Source organism: Trichosurus vulpecula, chromosome 5 (assembly GCF_011100635.1).
Source record: "Trichosurus vulpecula isolate mTriVul1 chromosome 5, mTriVul1.pri, whole genome shotgun sequence".
NCBI lineage: Eukaryota > Metazoa > Chordata > Mammalia > Diprotodontia > Phalangeridae > Trichosurus > Trichosurus vulpecula.
The window spans coordinates 57,833,392-57,853,506 of NC_050577.1; the positions used below are offsets into that span (position 1 = coordinate 57,833,392).

The 20,115-nt window shown below is 37.3% G+C and overlaps 1 protein-coding gene across 2 annotated transcripts in view; it reads left to right on the forward strand.

Annotated features, from left to right (window-relative positions):
• The window catches only part of CACNB2 (calcium voltage-gated channel auxiliary subunit beta 2), a 178,256-nt gene that overhangs the window by 34,250 nt on the left and 123,891 nt on the right, over window positions 1-20,115 (forward strand). The gene's annotated exons all lie outside the window — the stretch shown is intronic.

The window sequence follows — 20,115 nt, forward strand, 5'->3', positions numbered from 1 at the left end:
CCTTGACTGCATCAAGTAACGTGACTCCACACACTCAGAAAAGATGACTTTCCCCAACTTAGACTGAAGAAGAAGATTTTATTTATTATTTCTAAATGGATGGACTGTTGTATTGGGGTTTAGGCTCAATTCTTCTGTAGTATGATTTCTGGGGAGACCACTAAAAATGGTTCAGTGTCTATCACAGCTCCCATGGAGTTTAGTTCAGCCACCAATGAGGGATAAGATTCTCATCCAGTGTATCAAAATCCAGATGAGCCACCTAAAGCTCCCCTGTTGTGTACAGTACATATAGGCCCTGCTCTGTATATGCTAGTGCTTTATTGTGAATAATAGAGAACTTATTTTTGAGTGTGCCATGGCATATGTCTGCACTGAGTGAGAGGAAGATAACCTGTAACAGCAGTAATGAACCAGCACAATCACTAACTACCCTTGTTTATATCATTGTGAGGTAGAGATTTAAGAAAGCATTACTAATTGGTATTTCTCTTTAGGGTGTTATATGTCTAAAAAGAAATCTCTTGCTTTGGATTTACTTTTACATTCAGTTATCAATAACCAATCAGTATTTTGATGTTTTTCTCTTTGTATAATTTACAGGTGAAAATCAATACCAAGCTTTGGTTTGAAACATTTATATGAATACCATAATACAGCAGTTCTTTTTTCCTTTTGCTAAATAAGGGTCTAAATAAAACAGTATTTTGTAAAATTAAAAAAAAAATAAAACATTATTTGTTCTTTATTCTCTTCCAATGTCTTCTATCTTTTTTCTTAAGTTTTTATTGTCCGTGTTTGTGAAGTCATAGTTGTGAATGTTTTTTCTGGCTCTGCTTTCTTTACCCTACATCACTTTATATAAATCACATTTTTATGTGTTCTTCAATTTTATCCTTTTATAGTATGATTCTATTACACTGATGTGCCGGAATATATTCAGATTTCTTAAAAATTGGATATTCAAGCTACTTCAAATTTTTTGCTATTGAAAATAAAGTTTCTATGAGAATGTATAGTTGAGGTCTTATTTTTCTTTTAATAACATGTTCTAGTAAGGGGATCACTGAATCAAAGGTTATAATGAATTTCAAAACACTCGTATATTGCTAAATTGCTTGGCAAAAAGATTTTGTCATTTCACTGCACCAACAATATAATGGTATACCTATTTCCTCACAGCCCTACCAGCATCAAATTTTATTTTTAGTTACCTTTTAATCTAGTACTCCAGTTGTTTGAATTTGTATTTCTATAATTATTAGAGTTTGGGCAATTTTTGAATAGTTATTATCAAGGTGTTTTTCCTTCTTGGGTAACACATCCTTTGATCCATTAGGGAATGAATAATTCATTCATCTGTTCAATAAACATTGGTCATGACAGAATCTAAGCCCTTGCAAGGGGCCGTCTAATGTAACCTATACCTGATCTAGGATTTTCTCTACAATGTCCCCAATAAGTATTCATCCACTGTTCTCGAAGATGTCCAGTTAGGGAGAACTGTCATGGAGGGCTTCCCAGGGGAAGCCCTTTCCACTCTTGGACAACTCTAATTACTACTGAGTTTTCTCTTTGAGCTGAAATTTGCCCTTGTAGTTTTTACTCATTGTTTCTCCCTTTGGCCCCTGGCGCCAAGCAGAATAAGACTAACCTTTCTTTTGTAAGATAGCCTTTAACATGCTCATAGGTTGATCTCCCTTCTTAGCTAAGTGTTCTCTTATTCAGGCTAGGCATCCCCAGTTCTTTCAGTTAGTCTTTGTATGGTCTCTGAGTCCCATCACTATCTTGATTGTTACTCTAGGTTATTTATGTTATTTGCAAAATGTGGCGCCTAGAAATGAACAGAGTGCTCCAGATACCTGAGCAGGACAGAGTACTATGGAACTACCACTTTCATTATTGGGAAAAACATTCCTTTTTAATGCCAACTAGTATGGCATTTTTGGCTGCCATTGTTACCAAACACTGTTGACTCAGATTGATCCTGTAGTTCACTAAAATAAAAACCCAAAAAACAAAAACAAAAAACACCCAGATAGTTTTTAGACAAATTTCAATCTAACCATGCTTCTACTTGTGAAATGGATTTTTTATCCTGAGTATAAGACTTTATGTTTGTTCCTATTAAATTTCTTCTTAATAGATTCAGCCCATCATTTTAGCTTATTGTGTTCTTTTCGGATCCTTACCATAATGCAGTGTTTTAGATATCCTCTATCATCTATAAATTTTACAAGTGTACCTTCTACTATAAATTCATCTTTATAGATTTTTAATAAAAATTTTCAGTCTCAGCACCATAGATAGATTCATAAAATACTAAAGAACTCCCTCCAGTATGACATTGAGCTGAACCACTAGTCTTTGGGTATGGCCATTTACCCAGCTTTGAATCAACCAAATGATAGTATCATTTAGCCTGTATCTCTCCATTTTATCTACAAATCTCTTGAGAGACTCTGTAAAATACTTTCTTGAAATCTAAATATGCTATGTCTATATCATTCCCTCAATATAGTCTTGTTATCTTGTCCATTAAAAAAAAGTAAGATTAATTGGAATTTTGATTATTTGGTTGATTTATTTTTTTTTACTAAATTAGCTCAGTCTAAGTACCTGTATATGTAAGCTGCTCCTCCTGTGAGTGCACCATTAAATCTCTCTTCCAGGAAAGGCTCTGATTCTGGCCCTGTCATGGCCAAAATTTTCAGGGAATGGTTTGGTCTTAGACATGGAAGGCATACACTTTCAAAAATTTGTGAGTAACAGGAGATGAGGAATAACATACTTTGAGTGACAGAATTAAAATCTAAAAAGATAGGACATCACTTATCAGATAAAAATTTTAAGTGAATAATTGTAAAATCCTATACTTGGTTTAAAAGAAAACAAGCTTTTGTAAATGCAAGGTTATGGAGACCTGAATCAACAGTAGTTCAAGCTAAAAATGAGTCAATAGTGTTATGTGGCTGTCCAAAAAAACTAATGCAATTTTAGTCTGCATTAATAGAAGTACACTTTCTAAGAAAAAAAAATGAAGTAAATGAAACTATTCCATTCTGCTCAGACCATATCTGACATATTTAGCTCTAAGTGAAACATATCAAGAAGCACTTTGACAAACTGTAGTTGTCTAGAGCAGTGGTGTCAAACTCAGAAACTGATCCTTGCAGGTTGCTTATTGACTTAAAATACTACAAATGAGCATTATTTATGTTGTATTGTATTTTTACTTATTTTGTTGAACATTTCCCAATTACATTTTAATCTGATGAGGGCTGCACTCAGGAGTTTTGCAAGCAGAATGAGTTTTATGTACCTCTGTTTTAGAGAAGGGTACCATAATGGTGAAGAGATCACATCTTGAGGAATGGTTGAAGGAATAAAGAATGTCCAGCCTGGAAAAGAGGAGATGTAGAATAAATGTAGTGACCAATGTCGATTTGAGAGGCGAGATGACTATTTTGGACTCAGACATGTGATCAATGGATTGGGTGGTTCTGCTTAACTGTTTTTCTTTGTTATAAAAGAAGGTTTGGTGGAAGGTCGGGTGAGAAGGGCATTTTCAAGAATGAATCCAACAGATAACTTAGCAGGGATTAACTATTCATAGACTATTCATTCAGCAATAAAAATGTTTATATGTACATTCCCCAGCATGCTCATGTAGTACTCCATCTCCCATTTCCTTGCTCTTGTACTGGCTGACCCCATGCCTGGAATGCCCTTCCTTCTCGGCACCACAAGTTGGGTTCCTTGCCATCTGTTCAGAGCCAGCTGAGATTCTGCCTTCCACAGAAGCCTCTCCCAATCCCAATGTGGCTAAGTGCTTTCCAGCTCCGCTCTGTTTACCTTGTATGTCCCTAGTTCTTTTCACGTCTTGCCCATTACAATATGAGCTTTTGTATAGACATGACAGAGTTCATATCCCTAGCACTCGGCGCAGTATCTGAAACGCACTAAGTGCTTAATAAATGCTCGCTGACCAATTTTGCTCTGGGCTGTTCCCTGTGCCTAGGGTGCACTACTCCTCCCCCTTTGCCTCAGAGAACCCTACTCTTCCTTTAGTAAACAGGTCAATGAAGCCTGTCCTGATCCCCTCGACTGCTAGTATCTTCCATCACAAACTACTTCATATTTATTTTTATTCTTTTTATTTTTATTTGTGTATATGTATTTTGTATTTATTTGTATGTATGTATATATTTTGTTTTTATTTGTATGTATATATGTATTTTCTATTGATTCTGTATACATGCATGTGTGCATATATATCTATGTCTATCTGTCTGTCTGTCTATCTATCTATCTATAGCATTGTTGTCTCTTGCATTAAAATATAAGCATCTTACCAGTAGGTATTATTTCATTCAGGGACAGCTAGGTGGTACACTGAATAGAGTGCTGGGCCTGGAGTCAAGAAGACCCATATTCCTGAGTTCAAATCTGGCCTCACACACTGACTAGCTGTGTGACCCTGGGCAAGTCACTTAACCCCTTTTGCCTCAGTTTCCTCATCTGCAAAATGATCTGGAGAAGGAAAAGGCAAACCACTCCAGGATCTTTGCCAAGAACACCCCAAATGAGGTCATGAAGAGTCCACACAACTGAAAAACTAGTGAACGACAACAATGAGTTCAATTAGTTATGTTTGAATCTCCATTGAATGGCACATAGTAGGTGCATAATAAATTATTGATGGATTATGTGATTAAGAAAGCACTGATTGCATTTATTCTGTGTTGCTTCATAGAGCAGAACTCTGGTATCAGATATATAAAAATCCTATGTTGAGTTTTTCCAACCTTTCCAATCTCCTCTCCCTGCATTATGGCAATCCTGCCAGCTTCCTTGCTCTTCCTCACACATGACATTCTATCTCCCGTCTCCATGTCACTGCCCTGCCTGAGACATTCTCCCTCCCAAATTCTCAATCTTAGAATCCCCACTTCCTTCAAGATTTCACTCAAATGCCACCTTCTATAGAAGGCCTCCTTGGCCCAGTTGCTAGTGCCATCATCCCTAAGAATCCTTCCGTCTATACTCTGTATTTACCTCATGTCTTCTGATGTTGTATATGTGTTGTCAACAGCCAGAACACACACACACACACACACACACACACACACACACCCAAATATGATCTCCTTAAGGGCTTTTTCTTTGTATCCCCCGATCAGTTAAGGGTAGACATGACAGTCGATTTTTTACTTAATACAAGGAAATTTTACCTAGTGATAAAAGCTCCCCAGGTTGTGGGTTTAGGCATGTTTTGAGATGGATTTCTAGCATGGAGAGTCAGAGTGTTTTGTTGGAAAGAACACTGGATTTAGCATTATTAGCTCTGGGTTCAAGGCTTGGTTTCAGCCTTTACTTGACAGGTTATTGAATTACCTAATACCACTGAGTCTCTGTTTCACACCAGATAAAGAACTGGTATTTGAACTTCTTACCTATTTATTGTAAGAAACAAATGAGATAATGTTTGGTCTATGTTCTATAATCATTACATATTTGCAATGTATTGTTATTGGATAGGAGATTAGATTAAGTGACCCCTAAAGCCCCTTCTGATTAGGTAGGCTATGTAGATATAACCCTGGAGCTTTTTTAAAATAAATTGCTATGTATGTATTCTATAGGAGGGAATGAGGAGGGTTTAGCATTTGGGGCTTAAGATGATTTGCAAAAATTGGTATTTAAGGTAAAAAAAATCACATTTGTGTGTGACACTACTGAGGCATTGTTTTCTAATGGGTAAACCTTAGAGTCAGGAAATCTGGGTTCGAGTACCACCCCTTATGTGTACCAGCCTATACATACATGGCTGGCCCCAAAATTTAACTTCTCAGTGACCCCAGGAGCTCTAAGACTATAAATTACAGACAAGTTGTTAGTCTGAATCAGTGGAAGACATTTCCACACCTAGAATTCCTTATGCCTATAAAAACACAAGTATGGAGCCCTGCTCAGCTCCTCCCTCCCAACAAAGAAAAAGCCTTTGTTCCATTCAATTCTGTAAATCCTGGAATGCCTTCCAGTTCTAGGGGTTGCCAACATTAAGAGATTCTAAAATCCAAGATTCTAAAACTATGTACATAGTGCTTTAGACCTTTCAGGAAGGTAATTGTGATTAGACAAATAGTCCAATCAAGAGCCGTAAGGGAGGGGAAAAAAATAATAAGCCTCTGGTAATGATGGTGCCGTGACAGCAAAGAGAAAAACCTATAATTATAGTAAACTCACAGAGCCCAAATAAATCCCTGAGATATGTCAATTTTCCTGTTGAGTTATTATATCTTATTAATGATGGCAGAGTATGTTGGGGAATACAAATGTCAACATTTTTTCATTGAAGAATAAGAGGTAATTAGGTGGTTAATACTAGGGCTCTTTGTTATGTAAAACACTGACACACTAGAATTCCTCTGGGGTGTGTGTGTGTGTGTGTGTGTGTGTGTGTGTGTGTGCATGTGTATTGGTGGTGGTTGTTGTTGTTTTCACTCTTACAAAACATATGCCTAATTGCTTTCTCCAGATTTGTTTCCTTTATCCAAAATGTAACTATGACATGAATGTTGGAAGCAAACTACCCTCCTTCCATCAATAGAGCAATACGGTCTTTACAAGGACAGAATTGTAAGAATCTTCTGGAAAGCCTCTCGCTCTCAGCTCGGAGCATTTTAAGGGGATGATTAGAATGTGAACTCTAGCTACTGCTTTATTTAACATATCTGTTCACTTGACTTAGAAAAACATAGATTTTTGTATGTTGATTTGGAAGCTTCTTGAAGTCTTTGATTTTTCTACTTGAAATAGTCCTTCTTCATAGCTTTTCTTAGAATTGTTAGAGCCAAATCAATGGAATTAAGACTTCCTAGCCTCAAACAAGAGCAGTGCTTTCAATTCCATCAAAAATAAAAATCTTAAAATAAATGTTGACTGAAACCCCAAACAATGTTTTTATTTTTTGGTTACTTTAGAGCCAAAAAGGAGAGATTTTTATTAGTTCAAAACCCATGGGTATTACAGGCAAACTGTGAGAACCAAAGAGGATTCTTTGCCTAGTGCTAAAAAAAGCTATTTTGAGCATGACCCTGCTTTTAATGTTTTCCTTGAAGTTATACAGGAAAACTAATTCTAAAAGATTTGCTCTTAATAAGGTACAACTGCCCAGTCTTGATTTTTCTAATCATTAGTATAGGAAAGTACAGATAGGAAAGTAAATCATATTAATTAAAGGAGAAAATCTTACTTTTTAGAAAATATGAACACTTACCCCCTCCCCCAATACAAACACTTTTTGAAAAAAAAATAGTCCTAAGTATTTGCTACCATATGCCCAATTTTGAGAAAGATAAGTGATGGGGGCCCTGGGGGAGGGAGACTGGCTTCCATGTTATTTTGCTATTGGCAGGAAGTTTTGGCAATAAGCTACAAGAGAAGCCCTTATGAGTATAGGATCTAGAAGGTATTTTCTGAAAGTAATAACAAGCTAATGTTTAGCTATTTGGACTGAGTTACCAGTGGCTTTACTTGGAGTGTATTTGCATCCCCAGTAAATAGCACATAGTAGGTACTCTTTCTAATTTAATTTTTAAATATTCATTATGTACCTATTGTATACAAAACACTGTATTAGGTGCTAGCTGTACTGTCAGCAGGAGCAAATAGGAATCTCCCTCTACTTTTAATCAGCTAAAGGAGGGAGTTGAAGGGGAGGATAGAGAGGAGTAGAGAGATTGTGAGACTTGGTGTCCAGAAGACCACTGTTAGAATTCTGTCTTATTTATCAGCTGTGTGTATTTGGCCAAGTGACTTACCCTCTCTGCACCTTATTTTTCTTACTGTACGGTGAATTTATCTAGATAATGTCTAATACTCTTTTTAGCCCTGAGTCCTATGATTTTGAGTATAACTACATGAATTGATGCAATATAATAACTGACACAATTTCAGTGTAGCATATATTTCTAGACTGATTTTAATTTCATTCCTCCTGCCATATACTCTACAATTCCAAGTGGCTTTCTTGCAGCCCAAATACAAAACGAGTCATCTCTCTCTATGCCTTTGTGAGGCAAGCGTATTCCTAGAATGCACCCCCTCCTCACCTCTGCCTCTTGTCCTTAGATCTCTCAAAACTCTGCTCAAATGCCACTTCTTAAAGGAAGCCTATTAAGATTCCTTCTCCACTCTTCATAGAGAGTACTCCTTCCCCATCCCCTTGGGTTATTTTTAATTTATTTTTTTATATGTAAATACACCAGGTCAAACTGTCTGTCAAAGTTTAGGGGTTTCGGGGAGAAAGTGAAAGAGGAGACTCTTCTGACTTCCTCCCATCCTAGGAATTTGACAGTGAAAGGCCAGGTGTGTCCCCACCTATTTTTCCTCCCACTGGATTGTTCCTGTTCCCTACATCCTCAACTCTGCCTCTGTAGAGAGCAAGAAATGGGGATGCTGAGGATATGTGACCTGATATTATCCCTGAAAGGAAAAACAGTGATCTGACTTGTATTAGCCTAAAGCCTTAGGCTACAGTAAATGGTGGGAAAAGAGGGAAGAGTTAATTTAGTGCTGCCTTTTATGGAATTGTTCAAGAATTATTCATCACAGTTCATTGATATTCTCTCTGTTTTGATCAGAGTCCCCAGTAGGCAAAATCTATGTGTTAACAACAATTTCAGTCTCTGCTCATGTAGTCCTCTGTATACCATGCTAGTCATTGGCTTTCTTGTAAACCTCCCTACATGCAGTTAATATACAGACACACATCCCAAAGTAGTTATGATGGGTGATAATTTTATCTCAAGGGTAAGATGCTTTCAAAGGCAGATTAAATCAGGAATTATAAATACCCTTCAAGAACAAAGAAACTTGGAGTAAACCTTGCTGTCTATAGGCAGAGGTGGGGTGGAGAAAGAGGGAAAAGGAAACATTTCACTGATTTCCTCAGTATCTTAGGGAGAAATAGATCAGCCATACTTCTCAACAAGGGTGTGAATAGAGAGAGGAAGCTTGAGTCTTCAGGATGCCACCTTGATATCAGAGTCTTTCAAAACATAGCCACTCTACCCACTGAGTTCATTTACTTCTCCATCAAAGTTCCCTCTGTCTCCCCAAAAACTGAAAGCACAAGTCCCCAAACCTTCTTCACTTACATTGTTTCTATCTTGCTCAGGTTCTCCCCCTAGAGGGCTCATTCCTCATTACTGGGCTCCAAAACTCCCATCCCAAGAAGTTTAGATATTTTTGTATTTCTTTACCTACATAGGAAATGTTTCTCACTGTAGAATGTTAGCTCCTTGAGGAAAGAGATGACTATTTCCCTGTTGTCTCTCTCCCCAGTATTTCGTATGCCTGGTACACTTTAGACATTTAAATTCTGGTTGAAAAATCAGTTGACGCTTAAATGGCACTTTTATGCCTGTGAAGTACTTTACATACAATTTCTCATTTGAGCCTTACAGTATCCTTGGGTGGTATCAAGCATTTAAGGTTTAGAGACTCCTTTTCTCACAAAAGATTGGTTGTGAGGTTGATAACACAAGTATTATTAGCCCTATTTTGCAGAAGAGAAAACTGAAGCCCCTGAAATTGTTGGGGTGGTGGGGTTAATTGCCCAAGGTTATACATTAACTTTTGGAGCAAGGATTAAACTATTCATTCTCCTAGGAATTCCTTTACATTCCCACCAGCTAAACTTTCTCCCAGGAAATGTTCTACCTGTCCCGACATGTATTCTCATTGCTTTATATTTTTGGCTTGAGAATCAAAGAAACTGTGAACATTCCCATCTACTTTGATTATCTTAGGTAATGTAGCACCTGTAACACTCCAGCAAAGCAGAATCTACAGTGATTTGTTTCTAATTATGACCTTTGTTATGGAAAATTTTTTTAAACTCAAGGCTATTAGTGAGGTCCACTAATTGAGCTGACACTTATAAAGAATCTGACCATTTCTTACTAGCGTTACTAGTCATTCATAGAGCTATAACAGACCTTGGGAAAGTGCCTTATGAATGAATGAACGAACAAATGAAAAAAGCATTTAATATGTACCTAGCACTGTGCTCTGTCTTGGGGATACAGGTAGAAAACCCTACAATCCCTGCCCTTGGGGAGCTCACATTCTAATTGGGGGAGACAACGCATATAGGAGGGTCCCACAGATGGAAAGGCATGATGGTTCTTAAGGTTTGATGGTAGGACAGATGTCAAGATCCAGGCATCCTTGGGCTTTAGGTGGTCTAGAGCAGTGGTGTCAATCTCAAATAGAAATGTGGGTTGTTAAGCTGTACATGAGGATCCCTGCTGGCTCTAAAATGACTTAGAAAACCACTATTACCTATGTTTTTTTTATCTTGTTAAATAATTCCCAATTACATTTTAATGTGATTCTGGGGAAACCTGGGAGTGATACCTGTAGCATATAGGTGTTGTTTGACCCCATGGTTCTCTAGCTTACCAATACAACTGTATTAGATAAATCCCCCATCCAAGCAATATGAATGATCACATGTCTGCTCTTTAAACACCATTGACAGGAAGGTTGGGTAGTGGTGCTCCCTTCAGCACCATGTTCCTGCTAGCCCTCCCGGACTCCCCCGCAATACCCAGTGGGAATCTGAATAGCAGGGGAAAGAAAGAAAGCATTTGTCTATAGGAATACCACTAATGAATGGAATCCTGAAAGTGACTTGATTTTCTTCAAAATAAAATCCAAGTATATTTATCTTTCCCTGGTTAAAAATAAATTTGCCCAAAAATTGAGAGGAAGGAAAAAGATTCTGTGACAAAATCCAGTAATTTGTTATTTGGAATAAGAATAGGTTTGAGGAAAGTAGAAGAGATAACAGATAGATTGGTCAGTAAAGCTGAATTAATGTATTCATTCTAAGAAAACTATTAAAATTTAATTTCTTTGGTATCATTGAAGGAAAGTATGTGAAGAGATGTCAAATTTCCATGGTGGGATCATAGATTTAGAGACAGAAGTTACCTTAGAGACCATTTAGTCCATTGCCCTTATTTTACAAATGAGAAAGCTGAGATACAAGGACCTTAATTGACTTGCCCAGGGTCCCCAGAGCTAGCATCTGTCAGAGGTGGTATCTGAACCCAGATCTTTCTGATTCCAATTCTACTACTCTACCCTGCCCATATTTTTCTTTAGGGCAGTGATTTTTAAGACAATTTTAATGACAGTTCAGGCAGCTAGGTGGCACAGTGAATTGCACACCCAGTCTGGAATCAAGAAGACCTGAATTCAAATCTGGCCTAAGACACTTACTAGCTTTGTCATCCTGGGCACATCACTTAACCCTGTTTGCCTCAGTTTCCTCATCTGTAAAATGAGTTGGAAAAAGAAATAGCAAACCACTCCAGTATCTTTGCCAAGAAATCCCCAAAGGGAGGGGGTCACAGAAGAGTAGCACACAACTGAAATGACCAAACAGTAATAATAATGATAGTTCAGGCTGTATCAGTTACAAATGTCAAAGTAAGAAAATTTCAAAACACCATTAACTTTCACAGACAAATTTTTAAAAAGACATTAAAAACCAAACACTATTTTTAGGTGGCTAAAGATATCAGCAAATAAAAAACAACGGCACGCATCACAGAAAAAAAGGTTTCAAGTTAGATTTTTTTTAATTCCTTGTTTGAACAACACCCCTGCAAGTAAGGCACCATAGTTGCTGTAGACACATTTTACAAACGAGCAAAGTTAGGCTGTCCTAAGCTAAAATTACTTGCCCTGTGGTCACATAGCTAATATATGCCAGATGCAGAATTCAAACTCAATTACCTCCTCATGCCAAACCCATTACCCTCTCCACCATGCTATACTTACCTCTCTGATGCTAAATCAGTATCTAAACAACATGGCTGATACCTCTGGAAGATCAGCATGGGTCTCCTTATTTGGGAGCAGCACCTGATGCTAATAGGTAATAGGCAGTAGTAAAAACATTTCTCATAACATATTTAGGAATGACTGGCTTAAGAAGAAAGAGTCTCCAACACATCCCTGACTCTCGGTATTCTTCCTGCCAAACTGTCAAGCTGTTGCTGTGCTAAGGAGCAGTTTTTAGAATATTTTAATAACAAAAAAAAATCTCATTACACATTTCAGTTTGAAATGTATGCTCTATTTTAGTGTCTTTGAACATTTTGGTATTTAAATGCTTTCTCATCTGTGAGATGAGGAAGCATTACATGAGTTACTTTTTTTCCTATTGTATTTCTTATTTTGTTAACTATTCATTTTATGACTATTTTTCTAATAGTGGCATATTTCTAGCCAGGTTCCTCGCTAAATAGCACCCACCTTGCTGTTAATCAAGTTAACTGAAATTTATATCCTATTTTAAAATGTTAGTCTCTGTAAAACTGATTGTCCACAGTGTCTAAGTCACTTCCTGATGGTAAGTTAGTTGCTTAGAGGATATATTAACTATTTTTGTATCCGGGGGGACCATTTAGTGCATTGCTACCAGATGCCATGTGTCAGTGATATATTTATAGCCACTTCTCCAACCCTATCCTGTTTTTAAGATGAAATCTGTATAAGCCAGAGTGATTTCTAGATGACAGGTTAGAAATTTGGGGAAGGGCATTAGCAATTTCCTATTCAATTACAGTAAGTGCTATAATTAATTGAAACCTTTAAGTACCTACACTACCACCCAGGAATGATTTATGCATTCATGAAAGTGGACATAGCGCATGGTCTTAAGGACAAGTTAAAAATTCCCGTAATCTATTTTTATGATGGTGAGTAACATTGATTTTTTTACTACAATAGTAGTGTTTGAAAATTTCATTTTTATTTCTAAGTTTCTTTGTAAGTATTGTCAAATATAGTTTCTATGTTCACATTCACTCTATTTTGAAGGTATACCAAGATACTTTTTACATGAAATAAAATTTAGGTAGCAAAATAAATAAACCCATCATCATTAAGGTTAAATTGAACAATTAGAGAAAATTAGTATCTGAACCCAACACCCCAAAAATCTGTTTTCTTACTTCAGCAATACAGAAGTCTCCCTAGGGTGTTTGATTAGCATTTTCAACAGCAAAAGGATTTTGATGGTAAACTCCCCAAGGACAGAAAGTTCAACAGCTCTCCAGGGTTCAATGCATACCACAGTAATTTTCCAAGGAATGTTTGTTGATGGTGGCAATTGACGATGATAGAATTATAGATTTGACGATAGAAAAGCTGTCATAGGAGCCATCTAGTTGACCACCCTCATTGTACAGGTTAAGAAAACTGAAGCTTAGGAAGCAAAATGCTCTAAGGTCATATTAGATTAGTGAGAGGCAGAGTGATTAATGATTTGAACTCAGCTGCTCTGGTTCCAAATCCAGTATTCTTTGCATTGTACCTATGACCAAGTTGAGTTTATGCATTTATTCCTACATACCAGGGGGGAAAGTACCATCAAAAATGTACATAAAAAACTGCTCTTATTTACAAATAAAAATCTTATTGAGATGTCCCTAGAGTTTTCATGGTCTCCACACTGAGCTTTTAACAAGACAGAGTATGCAAAAATACTCATCCATAAGGAGGAGTGGCTGATGAAAACTAAACTGCAGTCTCTAAATAAATCTCTTTAAACCCAAAACAGCACAGAGAACATTTCTTTCCTTTTTCACAGTCCATTCTGCTTCCAGTGTTCTGAATAATCACATTTTTCATCGTGAATTTAAAGTTTATTTCAGAGTTAATCAAGGCAAGGCCAGGGGGGAGCGCAGGGTAATTAATGAGAATAGATGGGCATTTATAAACAACAACAAAAACACTGCTTCATTCGATGAGCTTTCAACCATCTCGAAGAAAAGTCTCAAAATCTGACTTCCTACTAGTCCACTCATAGCATCCTCTTTTTGCGAGCAGTGAAACTGGCATGGAGAGTATTTATGCAATTTGCCCTTGACCCAAACAATGAGTCACTGGCAGACCTGAGACTAGAACTCAGAGTTCCTGGAATGGAAAAAGTAGAATTCCTAAATTTGAAAAAAGATCTCACAGAAACCGAATTCTAATCATGTTTTTAAAATCTGAAATCTTTAAAATGTTGGAGATAAATGCTATCGGTCATTTTGATAGAAACATAAATTGTATTTTCTCCTCTTCATGAAGGCTGCCTTACCAATAATCTTGGAAACACTTTTATCTTGCTGACTGTTCTAGGGTAAAGGAGACTCAGTGTGGCTGTTGCCATCAATAATTATGGCTTAGGAGGAGAGGTCCAGTCTCTCTTAACTAAGCCTGCCTGAGTTCTCTGTTGGTCTTCTCCCAGGAGCACTCAGGAGGGAAAGGGATTTTCCCTCTTTTAGATTGTGACCGATGGATGGGAGCCATTTCTCTTGGTTCTTTTCATTATATCTCCTTCCTAGTGAGTCATCAAAGCCACAAGTTTTTATTTGGTTAAATATATCATTTGTTTGTGACTGAGAACAACTAGAAATTTAGACATAGGACTTTTGAGGTACAACAATCCTGGACTGTGCGTGGTTTACAATCTATAGGTCATAGTTTTGAAACCAAAAAAGCACAGACTCTGAGATCAGAGGACCTGAGTTCAGATCCCACTCTCTGGCATTTTCTATCTGCATGACCTTGAGCATGTCGCTTAAGCCCTCTGGGACTCAGTTTCCACATTTGTAAAATGAGAAGATTGGATTAGATAGCCTCTAAGGTCTATTCCAATTCTAAATCTGTTATCCTCTCATCCTAGAAATTACCTGCATGTAACTGGGTAATTCCCCTCACTCCCCTGGCCTGTAGTTTCCTTCATGCATAATTGGGAAGGTTGGGCTATATGATCTCTAATATCCTTTCTATTGCTAAATGGAAGGAAGGAAGGGAGAAAGGAGGGAGGGATGGAAGAAAGGAAAGAAGGAAGCAAGGAAGGAGAGAGGGAGTGAAGGAAGGAGGGGGAGAAAAAGGGAAGGAAAGAAGGGGAGAGAGGGGGAAAGAGAAAGGGAGGGATGGAAGGAAGGAAGAAAGAAAGGAAGAAGAGAGGGAGGAAAGGTAGAAAGGGAGGAGAGAAGGAAACAAGCATTTATTAAATGCCTACTATAAAGTCCTAGCCACTCTACTTAGTATGTTACAAGTATTTTCACATTTAATCTTCACAGTAACCCTGGGAAGTAGCTGCTATTATTATCCCCATTTTATACTTAAGGAAACTGAGGCAGACAGCAGTTAAGTGATTTGCCCAGGGTCCCACAGCTAGTCTGAAGCTGGAGTTGAACTCATGTTTCCTGACTCCAGGACCAATGCTCTAGCTGCAGCAGCACCAATTAGCTGCCATAGTCCAATGAGACCAGAAAGAGGCTCACCATCTAAGTGAGGATAATACAGCCTTCTAATATCTGGAGCAGAGTTGTTTAATGCATGTTCTTAAAGAAAAGGATGGACTTCATCCTTGGTGGAGATGGTGGGGTGTGTGGGGGTGGGGGGGGAAGATGATTAAACCTTAAAAAAGAAAAACTGAGAGCAAAATAAGCAAAGCATCTCAATCAGTTTCCAGAATCCACCCACAAAATGGAAGAACTCTTCCAAGTTAAATAGAAAGATTTGAAATACCAACAGTCCTATGTTTGCTGTGAGATGAGAAAACAGATTTTTATTGATGTTAAAAATTGAGTACAGAAAATAGTATTAGCGGGCATAAGCCAGGACCCCAGAAGAGTGAAAGAAAACTCTCTTATTGAGACTGTTAGCAGGACGGAAGGAATCAAACTGAAACTTATAATAAGAGGAAAGGAAAGATTTCTTTCTTAAACTAGCTAGATCTAGGGATAGAGGACAATGGAGATAAAAGAGCAACCTGTGAAAGGTACCCAAATGGACGCATCCGTATCTTACTGATACCTCATTAAGATAATACGACTTGAGTTATTTCTGAGAAAGCAGAATTGCCAGCCCTTACCTCTAAAGTCCTATAATTTCTACTAAGAATTCCAGAGAGCTCTAATAATTTATAAAGACAATTTCAGCTTTTGAGTGTTTTTATAATACAAGAAAAGGCACTTTCTTAAAGCATGCACTGTCTCAGACTGCAAGCTATATTCTATCAGGGCAGGAAGGGGCCTGAAGAGTAGATTGCCAGAAGGAGAGTGATGAAGACCTGGTCTTGGAATCAGGAAGACATCTTCCTGAGTTCAAATCTGGCCTCAGGCACTTACTAACTGTGTGGCCCTGGGCAAGTCATGTAACCCTATTCGCCTCAGTTTCCTCATCTGTAAAATGAACTGGAGAAGGGTATGACAAACCACTGCAGTATCCCTGCCAAGAAAACCCCAAATGGGGTCATGAAGAGTTGAACACAACCGAAAACAACAAATATATGTATGTGTGTGTGCATTTTATATATTATATGTACACATATATATACATATATGTATGTAAACTGTTTCCTTTTTCCAACAGTTCCTCAAAAGGTTGTATTCTCCTTCCTTGATCCCCAAGAACAATAGACTTCAAAGTGATTAGTTCAATCTTTTCCCCATTTATTCCACTTCATCTCTCAACATTTTTCTTAGGATCCCCTTGTCCTCGGCCTCCAGGACATCACCATCTTTTCTGGAATGATTAAATTTCACCTGATCCTTACAAAAATGATCACTTATCCAAAATAAGCTTACATTCACGAAGGAACAGAATTTACAGTGGAAAGTTGTTTTATCATTATAAATAAGGTAAAAGATAAATATAAATAAATACATGAGAGTTCTTGTCTTATTATTATAAATATTTAAAGGGCACCTTCCACCAAAAAGCAGTAGACATTAATAGTATTTGATTCAATCTTGATATTAACTTGGGAAGTTAATCAACAAAATATAATGGTGCATCAGCTATTTAAGACTAACGAGAATGATTTGAAATGCCAATAATACTACTCAGAACAGGGGATTATTCATCCTATCATCAAGTTTCTGCTCTCAAAGAAATTAGAAATTTAGCTGGCTACTCTCAATATTAAACCAGTTTGATCAATGTAAAATTATTAAAAGAATAGTGAGGGTTTTATTCATTAACTGAGCATCAAAGTGTTATACATATAAAGTGTTAATTTTGCATTAAAAATATGGTGGGTTTTTAAAGTGAAGTGTCTAGATCTATGGCCATTTGTACTTTTCATTGATCATCTCTTATGCAGAGAATGCTCAGCTGCTCCTGTTAAGTTAAGGTTACTTAGGAGAGGGAAAAACCCTTGAATTCTATCCAGCTGCAGTCTAGGTTAGCTGCCAAAGAAGCTATTGAAGTCCAGCTTGCCAGGGTTACATTCATTTTCAGAGAAGTTAAAAAAAATAGCTAGCTTCTTGACTTCTATTGTCTTTCTCTGATACATGTCTACTCTCCATTTAAATGGATTTGATCATGAAAAATAAGGCTTTAAAATTTTGAGGTTTTGTAAAAATGGGAAAAATTGCAGGGTAACATTCATCCCTGAAGAGTTTTCCTCACAGCACTGCACTGATGAATCAGGAATTGGCCACATTCCATGATCCAGTCATTGTGGGAAGGTCAGGCCCAGTCTTCGAAGTATGTATGTTTGTGGGCAAAAAAGCCAAGTTTCACCTGTACAGAGCTAAGAACTTGGAGCTTATTGCAACTCTACTTTATGGGAGCCATGGCTGATGTCCAAGAATAATACATACATATATATAATATACATATATATACATTTGATTAATAGAACCAACGAGTATTAGATTTTTCCCTTCTTTTACTTCTATATATTATGGTTTATTTTATTCCAAAAGTAAGGAAACATTTGAAAATAAATTGCCAGTCAGTTGATTTAATATTTATTGCCGGAACTCTAATCTCACTAATGAAGTGATTTGTTGGGACTGAACAACACATTTGATAATATAATCTCATTAAGGATGTCATTATAGCTTGGCACTTACCTTGCATGCTGGGCCTTTGAAAGGAATCTTTAGTTGTTTGGGGCGGGGGGGGGGGGGAGTTCAAATTTCAAAAGTCAAAATTGGGCCAATGCTACAGGGTTTATTGGCCAGAATTCTGAAGCTGAAGGCTGTTCAAAATTAAGAAACCTAGGGGAATATTTATCAAGAACCCTAATAGTTTTATCAGTGAAACTATGCAAAGGAATACAGTTCTCTAGAATCTATATTCTATTGATTATATGTGATATTTGTAATTATAATAGATTATTATAATACTTAGATGTAACATGTCACATTGTAATAATTATAATATAGAACATCGTATTATAATTAAATATACATTTGTGACATGTCAGGAGTTTGAGAACTGCCATTCTAAGATACGTAGTGAAGAGAGGTTAGCATTGCTTCCTAAGGGTATACACACACACACACACACACACACACACACACACACATACATGTACTTATATGGATACACATATACATCTATATGTATGTATATGTTGTCTCAAGAGTCTTGGTGCAATTATGTGTGTGTATTTGGTGTTCACTCATGTCTGACTCTTCATGACGCTGTGGACCATAGCACACCAATATTGTCCATGGGGTTTTCTTGGCAAAGATTCAGGAATGGTTTGCTATTTTCTTCTCTAGTGGATTCAGGCCAACAGAGGTTAAGTGACTTGTCCGGTGCCGCACAATTAAAAAGTGTCTGAGGCCAGATTGGAACTCAGGTCTTCCTGACTCCAGGCCCAGCACTTTAATCCACTGTAACACCTAGTTACTTTCATGTGCAGTCATCTTTTTTTATTATACTGTGTTATAGAAATGCTTATTTTATTCCATAAATTGAAAGTAAAATAAAATTAATCACATTGACAGTGAAAAAAAAATAAAGCACTCTATCCATTGAGCCACCTAGGTGACACCTCTTTGTGTGTATACATATATATATATACATACATACGTGTATCATATATGTGTATACACATATGCACATCTCATATAGTAATGAAGGTTACCCCAACCCCTCTTAATTCTAGTGTTTTCCTTCAGTCAATTATTTTCTACGTATCCTTCCTAAAGCTTGCCTTGTATATATGTTTGCATATTGTCTCCCCCTTTAGATTATGAGCTCTTTGAGGGCAAGGATGGTTTTTTGCCCCTTTTTTTATCCGTAGCACTTATCACTGTTCCTGGAACATAGTAGGAGCTTAATAAATGTTTATCGATGGATTGACTGATATACAGAGGGTCCCAAAAATCTTAGTGCAGTTTTATGCCTTTAAAGCTTGAAAGTGGACTAAGACTTTGGGGACATCTTTTACCAAAGGAAGGGAGGCAGAGAGAAGAATACTTAACTTTACCCTCAAAAAGACAGTTTATTTCTTTATACCTTGGAGAATGTAACCTTTTTTTCCTTTACAGGTTTTATGTAGTTTTTCAGCCTTCGGTAAGAAGGCTTTTGCATACTGAGGTAGTATTGTAGAACAGAGCCGGAAGAAAATACTTCAGAACATTACCCATCTGTCCACAAAGGCTGTTCCCTTCAGTAATTTAGATTCATTCAGTCGATGGTCGTCAGGAGTAGGGGCCAAAAAGTTTGTGGTCATACAGTCACCATGGTGAGGGGCCTTGCCTAACCCATCACAGGCTCAGAGCTTTTCCAGGACCTGCAAGACTTTGTGTTCCCCTGCCCTTTGAGAAGCCAGGATCACCTCCACCCTAGACTCTAGTTAAAGCATCATTGTGATGTATTTTATGAATTTTGAAATATTACACACCATATTGCAATTGAATTTCTATTCAGACAACATTGTGTTTATTGTTTGCAGAGCATTATACAAAGCTCCTCTAAGGGACTGGCAAAGTTTAATGAGAACACAGCTCCTTCTCTCAGGGAGCTCAGAGTTTAGTACAGGGAATTCTGTGAGTGTCTGTGTGTCTGTCTGTCAGTCTCTGTCTCTCAGTGAAGAGGTCAAGGAAGGCTTCATAAAGGAGGCAGTATTTGAATTTGACATTGGCAAGTTGGATAGTAATTCAGCAGATAAAGAGGAAATAAGATTCGGAAGGTTTTTTTTTTATTTCCAGATGTTTTGTGGTAAACTGAAAGTTAACATTTTAATCATTATCAATTTCCTTGTCTGGTCAACAAGTGGAC